This window comes from Lethenteron reissneri, chromosome 34, assembly GCF_015708825.2.
Source record: "Lethenteron reissneri isolate LAM-NWPU_2019-01 chromosome 34, ASM1570882v1, whole genome shotgun sequence".
In the NCBI taxonomy this organism is placed as follows: domain Eukaryota; kingdom Metazoa; phylum Chordata; class Hyperoartia; order Petromyzontiformes; family Petromyzontidae; genus Lethenteron; species Lethenteron reissneri.
In genome coordinates this window covers 7098050-7105390 of record NC_083812.1, presented here as the reverse complement: position 1 = coordinate 7105390, position 7341 = coordinate 7098050, and positions in this window count along the sequence as shown.

Below are 7341 nucleotides of genomic sequence, written 5' to 3'. Positions count from 1 at the left end.
GCGGCCATATTTGTCAAGGAACAGCGAGGAGTGGTCGTCAAGCGGTGAGGCCGTGAGGGTAGGGGAAGCGGCCATCTTTGTCAAGGAACAGCGAGGAGGGGTGGTGGTCAAGCGGTGGGGGTAGGGGGAGCGGCCATCTTTGTCAAGGAAAGCGGGAGGAGGGGGAATGATAGCTTCCGGTCCGTGACGTCACACGGCACCCGTGTGACGTCACACGGCACCCGTGGTTTACTGTGGGGGAGAGGCTCAAAGCCCTTTTTGGACCCCAATGCATTTATTAACTTTCAAAGATGCGAGTTTTACAGCCACCCCGCCTCCGAATAAGCTTAGAGAGCTGAATTTGAGTTCAAAAGAGACTCGCAAACACACAGCACCATTTAACATGTAGGCTTTTGCGACCAGTAGTATTCATAATAAAGATTTTTGGGTTAGATCGCGTTATTATAAATGTGTTGCAACCCTCCACCACCGGACACGGCCAATCGGTCAAAAATGTGTCACGTTAACAAAACGCCAATTAGTTACTTCTTCAGCCCACCGGTGTGTTTGAAGAGTGAATCCACAACATTTAGAATTTGAGTTGTACGACGTTTCGCTGGTAATTACATCCAGCATCTACGGGCGATTTGCCAGAATAGTGAAGCCAATCCACGTGTTTCCGGTCTTACATAGAGCAGCAGGACGGCGTCATCGTTGTTGAACCCCATCACGTTTCGAGATCAGAGTCAGAGGTGGTAGGGGTATTGTAATTATGTAATAGTAGCCCACTTTAGCAATTGTATCTTGCTGTGGTTGTCCCACCTGATGAAGGACGCTTGTGTCGCGCCCGAAACGTCGTGATTTAATTTATTTTGTGCCTACGTGACTTTACCGAAAGAACCAAAGAGTATTATGTAATAGATCAGTCATCAGCCAGGAAGCGGATTATTAAGTAATACACAATACATATTGCAATTCTTTATAGAGGAGTCACATGCCAAGTGGCTGATGACTGATGTATTACATAATACTGGTAGGGACCTCCTGGTTACACCAGCCCACAGGGGATTATTGTGTCCGTCCGTCCGTCGTGCATCAAAACATGGGAGGGGTGGGGCTGGGTGGAGAGGGGAGGGTGGGGAGGGGCTGGGTGGAGAGGGGAGGGTGGGGAGGGGCTGGGTGGAGAGGGGAGGGTGGGGAGGGGCTGGGTGGAGAGGGTGGGGGGTGGGGCTGGGAGGGGTGGGGCTGGGTGGGGAGGGGCTGGTCACCCCGTGGTGCCCTTATAAAACTCAACGTTTAACCTACTCACGCCGGCTTGTGCCCGCCCTCACAGTCGGCCATATTTGCGGAATACACCACGCTGCCGTTGACCCTGCAGGCCATTGACCGAGCAACCCAACGTTCCTACCAGCTCCCTCCGCAGGAATGTGTTTGCAATACCCCCCCCCCCGCCTCTGATTTCGAAATGTGATGGAGTTCAACAACGATGACGTCGTCCTGCAGCACTATTTGAGACCAAAAGCAGGTGGATGTCTTCACTATTCTGGCAAATCGCCCGTAGATGCTGGATGTAATTACCAGCGAAACGTGCAAATTCTAAATGTTGTGTATTCACTCTTCAAACACACGGGTGTGCTGAATAAGTAACTAATTGGCGTTTTGTTAACGTGACACATGTTTTACTGATTGGCCGTGTCCGGTGGTGGAGGGTTGCAACACATTTATAATAACGCGATCTAACCCAAAACCCTTGATTATGAAACACACCACGTGAAAAATCCAACGCAAGAAAATCCGTGGGTTTGATATTCCACGAAGCTCATGGTGCCATCCCTAAACCGAATCCAATTCACAAACCACGGCAGTAGAGATTGCGGGGATACCCGATGCAGAGATTGAAAAAATAAAATTGAAACATTCTCCAGTGTTGCCGTAATGCCCGATCCGCAAATACGGAGGAGACAATCACATTGACGCATCGCTTGCTCCTCCTGGACGCGTTTATCTGTCTCGACCGTGCGAAATTGTAGTCGTGTCAAAAAGCTCAGCATCTCCATCAGCCATTCAGCCCCACGAGAGAAAGAAGATGCCTTACCAACATGCCCGCTCTAAATATGGCACGGCCTCTTCTGGCTCGGATTTAAAACATAAACATTTAGTAGGTTACCCTCCCACCCCCACTTGCTTGACAACAACAACAATAATACTAATGTAATAACCGTTTATTATCTCGTTCAAAGGGGCCGCCCATAAATGACGTCACGCGATTATGGACGATTTTTGCCCCCCCCCCCTCGTCACACGGCGTCACAAAAAGTCAGACCCCCCCCCTTCAAATATGACGTCACAAAGCTCTGCCCCCTCCCCCCAAGCCATATTTTCATTTTGAAAATAAAACATTCTTCAAATCGCTTTAAACTATTGTCATTGTAGTGCGTATTTAATGTGGCGCTGCACTCTGATGTTGTAGGAGTGTTGTTATAACAATTAGTGTTGCTATAACAATTTTATATTTATTTAAAGTTGCGCATTTTGATGTGACGTCACATTTCTCACCCCCCCCCCCCCCTCTCGTCAAACATCGTCACAAATGTCTGACCCCCCTCCCCTAGGTGCGTGACGTCATTTATGGACGGCCCCAAATTCGCGTTGAGTCATTCTCGCACATTTCGAACCCTCACGAGAGGGTAATTATTACAACGGCGGAGAGTTGCGACAGCGTGTCGACATTTTCGTGTGGGTTTTCTTTTAAACTTTAACCCGGTGGTTAAAGTTAATGGATTTAAATGTTGCCCCGTTGGGGGAGCAGCAGGAGGAGGAGGAGGGGGAGAGGGAATGGCGGCTGGGGGGGGGGTGTACGCGTCATGGGAAATTACGTCGACATAAACAATTTCGATTAAAAACACGCGGTAAGGCCTTTCGCGATCGATATTACCCATACAATTATCCGTAAATATACAACGCGTCGTTACTTATGCGATCTAAACCCTCTTGTTGTGCAACGAGATTTTTTTTAAACAAAAAAATCGGTTGCGCAACGCCGTGACGTCACAAAGGTGTGGGTGGGGGTGGGGGACAACGCCCCGACATTTGCTGTTGCCGTGGGGTCAGCGCGCGCTCTCCCTCGTTTCGCGTTCATTCGTGAAACGCCGTCGTGGTTTTTAATGTTAAATTTTTTAGTTATGAAAAAAAACAACCTGTGTTGTGTGTGTGCGCGCAGTGGCGCCAGTCGCTCACAACAACGAGCGGAGCGCCGGGCGGTTAAAACGCAGCAAGTTGGTACGGCAGGGGGTAGAGTAAGCTGGTAGTTCAACTATCGGTCATCGTCCAAAATCGCAGTGACGTCATTTATGGACGGCCCTTTACCCCCTTACTGCGTCACCAATAACCTCGCCATTCGCCACGAAGTGACGGCGGCGCCTGTGCCAGGCTAGGTGCACCTGCTGGGTCCGTCCTGAGACCTGTCAGCAGCAAGCCTTCGACACTTCACTTGGCCTCGAAATGCACCTAGCCTGGCACAGGCGCCGCCGTCACTTGGTGCCGAATGGCGGGGTTATTGGTATTGGTGGCGCAGTAAGGGGGTAAAGGGCCGTCCATAAATGACGTCACGCGATTTTGGACGATTTTTTACCTCCCCCCCCTTCGTCACACGGCGTCACAAAAAGTCAGACCCCCCCCTCAAATATGACGTCACAAAGCTCTGCCCCCCCCCTCCAAAATTAAACATGCTTCAAATCGCTTTAAACTATTGTCATTGTAGTGCGTATTTAATGTACCACTGCACTTTGATGTTGTAGGAGAAAACATTTATAAAAAAGTATATTTAATTAAGTAGAACGTGTTGTCTATATTTAAAGTTGCGCATTTTGATGTGACGTCACATTTCTACCCCCCCCCCCCCTCGTCACACATCGTCACAAATGTCTGCCCCCCCCCCCCCAGGTGCGTGACGTCATTTATGGACGGCCCTGTAGAGCGTGGTGCATCGGGCAGCAGTCATCTCGGTCAGTCGACCCATGGCGCCTGCTGGGTCTGCCCCGTGATCCTCCTGCCAGCGGGCGTTCGACACTTCGCGTTGGTCTTAACGTGGTGCACCTAGCCTGGCACAGGCGTCGTGGCGACGCCACCGCCACTTGGTGGCGAATGGCGGTTGTCGGTGGGCCTGTGGTTAGCCGACTGCGATACGAACCCGGCGATCCGAGTTCGATTGCATGCGTGTACAGGATGTGGGACTTCTTTCTCACCGTACTCATCGGAGGTCGCGGGGGGGACAACAAACTAAACACAATAGGTTCGATGACGACTATCTGAACCGGTTACGCGCCCTCCCCTAGATCGATTCGGCCTCAAATGAGTATTTTGTACCTGGGGCGGTAGTTAAACATTGGCACTTAGGAGACAAAGGCAGTTGTGGCGCTGGTCACCCACCCACCGCTCGTGTGCCGTGCCGGCCTTCATAGATGCTGGCTAACAGCACTTGCACAAAATTCTGTTAGGGCTATACGGGGGGTCTTTCTGTCTTATCCTTACATAAATGCGTTTATTATGCACTACATCCTTGTTTTGATCATATATCAATACATTTAAGATGTAGCGGATGACAATGGAAAAGCAAGATACGCTTTATTTAAATTCTATCCATGATTTTATTTTATTTCTACCTACGTGACTTTACCGATAGAACCAAAGAGTATGGATTCCTGCAGTCACGTAAGCTTCAAATCAAGATAGAATTATATCGCTGAAAGATGTGACAAAAATCCGTCAAAATGACAGGTTTTATGGTATTGGTCGTTCTAATATATAGGGATGAGTTTCTGATTTTAAAATACCAGGTTTCATATTCTCAAAGAAAAGCCCTTTTATTTGCCAGGCAAAGCCCACTGGATTCCTGAACAATACTAACATTAGTTGCATTCTGTTTTCATGGTATGTTGAGGGTACCAATCTAACTCTTGAATATGCTGTACCTTATTGCAAAAGAAGCAAGTATTTGTACAGATGCTGTTGTGGCTAGTAAAAACTGGCCAGTGTAGAGGGCAAATGTAATTAGTTCAAGTAGGGTGCAATTTTGAGCAGTTTTAACTGGTTTTTGCATGCACGTAAAAAGATGGACTTGGATAGCAACACAATACTGGTTTGAAAAAGGTTTAATTCTGGGTTGGTCAATTGGCTGGAATGCAAATAAGACGTTAAATGGAAAACTATATCGCATTCATTTACTGCACAACTACCTTTATCCGTGAAAAAACATTGCAAATATGATGCTGTTTCACAAAGCTGAATGCGAAAACCACATAATAGAAAGAATAAGGACAATATAAGATTTCACTGACCCTACATCTGTGGATAATTAGAATCACGGCTAATAGGGTCCTAGATAAAAGGAGCTTTATTAGATGTCACAAAAGGTCAGATACTTGTAGTTTAATAAGTTGTAAAATCTTATATATAAACATGATTGAACAGTGCAAGATCATTCAGTGGTTATTTTTTTATTTTAAAATGCTGTAAGTCAAATTTCCATAAATCCAACCAAGACCATTTGCATTCTTTCCCACTTCCTTCAGGTTGGACATACCTTATTCATTTTCATCATTAGCCACGTTAAAACATCCTTGTAAGTTCATTCATAGTTCGAGTAATACTAATTAAACTTATAATAGCAATAAGCCACAATTTTTATTTTTTATTTTATGAATTCGATGTTATCAAGGATAATTTTAGATCTTTTTTTTTAATCTGTCGAATTTAAATTATGTTATGCATTTGTCTGCAAACTCAATGTCACGTGACCGCTTTTGTTAGTAAAAAGCTTGGAAGGGTCATCACATTGGTGGCACCACTTGCAGTGTTTGAATCGGTCCAAAACAAATAAAAATCACTTTGTCAAAGATTCAGATGATTATGAAAATAAAATGCGGGTACCCACACAATTGACAAACTACTGTACTTGAACATATGTACTAAAACACAGGTGGATTCTTAAATACATATTTATGACATAATGTGCATGTACAGTCCTATGTCAGCCCACTTCTGGATGAGATTCTTCCCACACTGTGGATAGTGGGGATTATTTGACCATACTTCACTACGCTGGTCAGTGCGAGTTGGCGATGTCAGCGAGCATAGGTGTGTGAACATATAAGCACAGTACAACGATGCCATTTGCTGCACTCCCCTTTGTTGCCCACCACACTGCCCCACTGCTGATGAACATCTCTTACACATGGTTGCCCATCCAAGCTGTATACCATACTTATCTTGGGATCAAACGTCATGGGATCAAGCACATTCTGGGTGAATTGGTCTTAGGACTCCAGAACAATACTATGATTAATGATATTCTGTTTTCATGAAATGCTGATGGTCTCAATCTAACTCTTGAAAAAAGTGCAACTTATGTGACCCGTCCCGACTGGGCATCTGTGAAAAACTGGTTTTTAGCTCATTGGACTCCTCCAATGAGCTGATTCTGAAAATAATGACACACTCGTACAGCTACTATTGTGGCGAGTAAAAACTGGTCAGCGTAGAGGGCAAATCTAATCAGCTCAAGTCAGGTGCAATTTTGAGCAGTATTAACTGGTTTTTGTGTGCACATGAGAAGATGGATCTGGATAGCAACACAGTTGACATCTTCAAAATACTGGTTTGGAAAAGAGGGTCATAATTAGGAGTTGGTAAATTGGCTGAAACTAAATAGTAAAGTCTTAATATTGTAACATGCAAATAAGACATAAAATGTATTACATTTATATCATTAATTTGCCGCACGACTACCTTTATCCTTGTAAACTTTGTAAATAGAATGCTGTTCCACAAAGCAGAATGGAAAAACAATAGATAATAGGAAGACTAAGGATGTAATATGATATTCTGACCTGAGAGCTGTGGATAATTATATTCATAATTAATAGGGTCCTGGATAAAAGGAGCTATATGAGATGTCATAAAAGGTCAGATACTTTGAGTTTAATACAATGCTGTTAAAGCTTAGATATAAACATGATCGGACAGTTTAACATCAATCAGTGGTTATTTTTTTTATTTTAAAATGCTGTATGTCATATATCCATAAAACCAACCAAGACCATTTGCATGTTTTCCCCCTTCTTTCAGGTTGAACATACCTTATTCATTTTCATCGTTGCCCATATTAAAATATCCTTGGAAGTTCATTAGTAGTTATACTACTACAACTTATAATAGCAACATGCCACAATGCCTTATACTGGTAGTAACCTCCTGGTTACACCAGCCCACAGGGGATTATTGGGTCCGTCGTGCAGGGAGGGGCTGGGTAGGGAGGGGGGTGGGGAGGGTTGGGCTGGGTGGGGAGGGGCTGGGTGGGGAGGG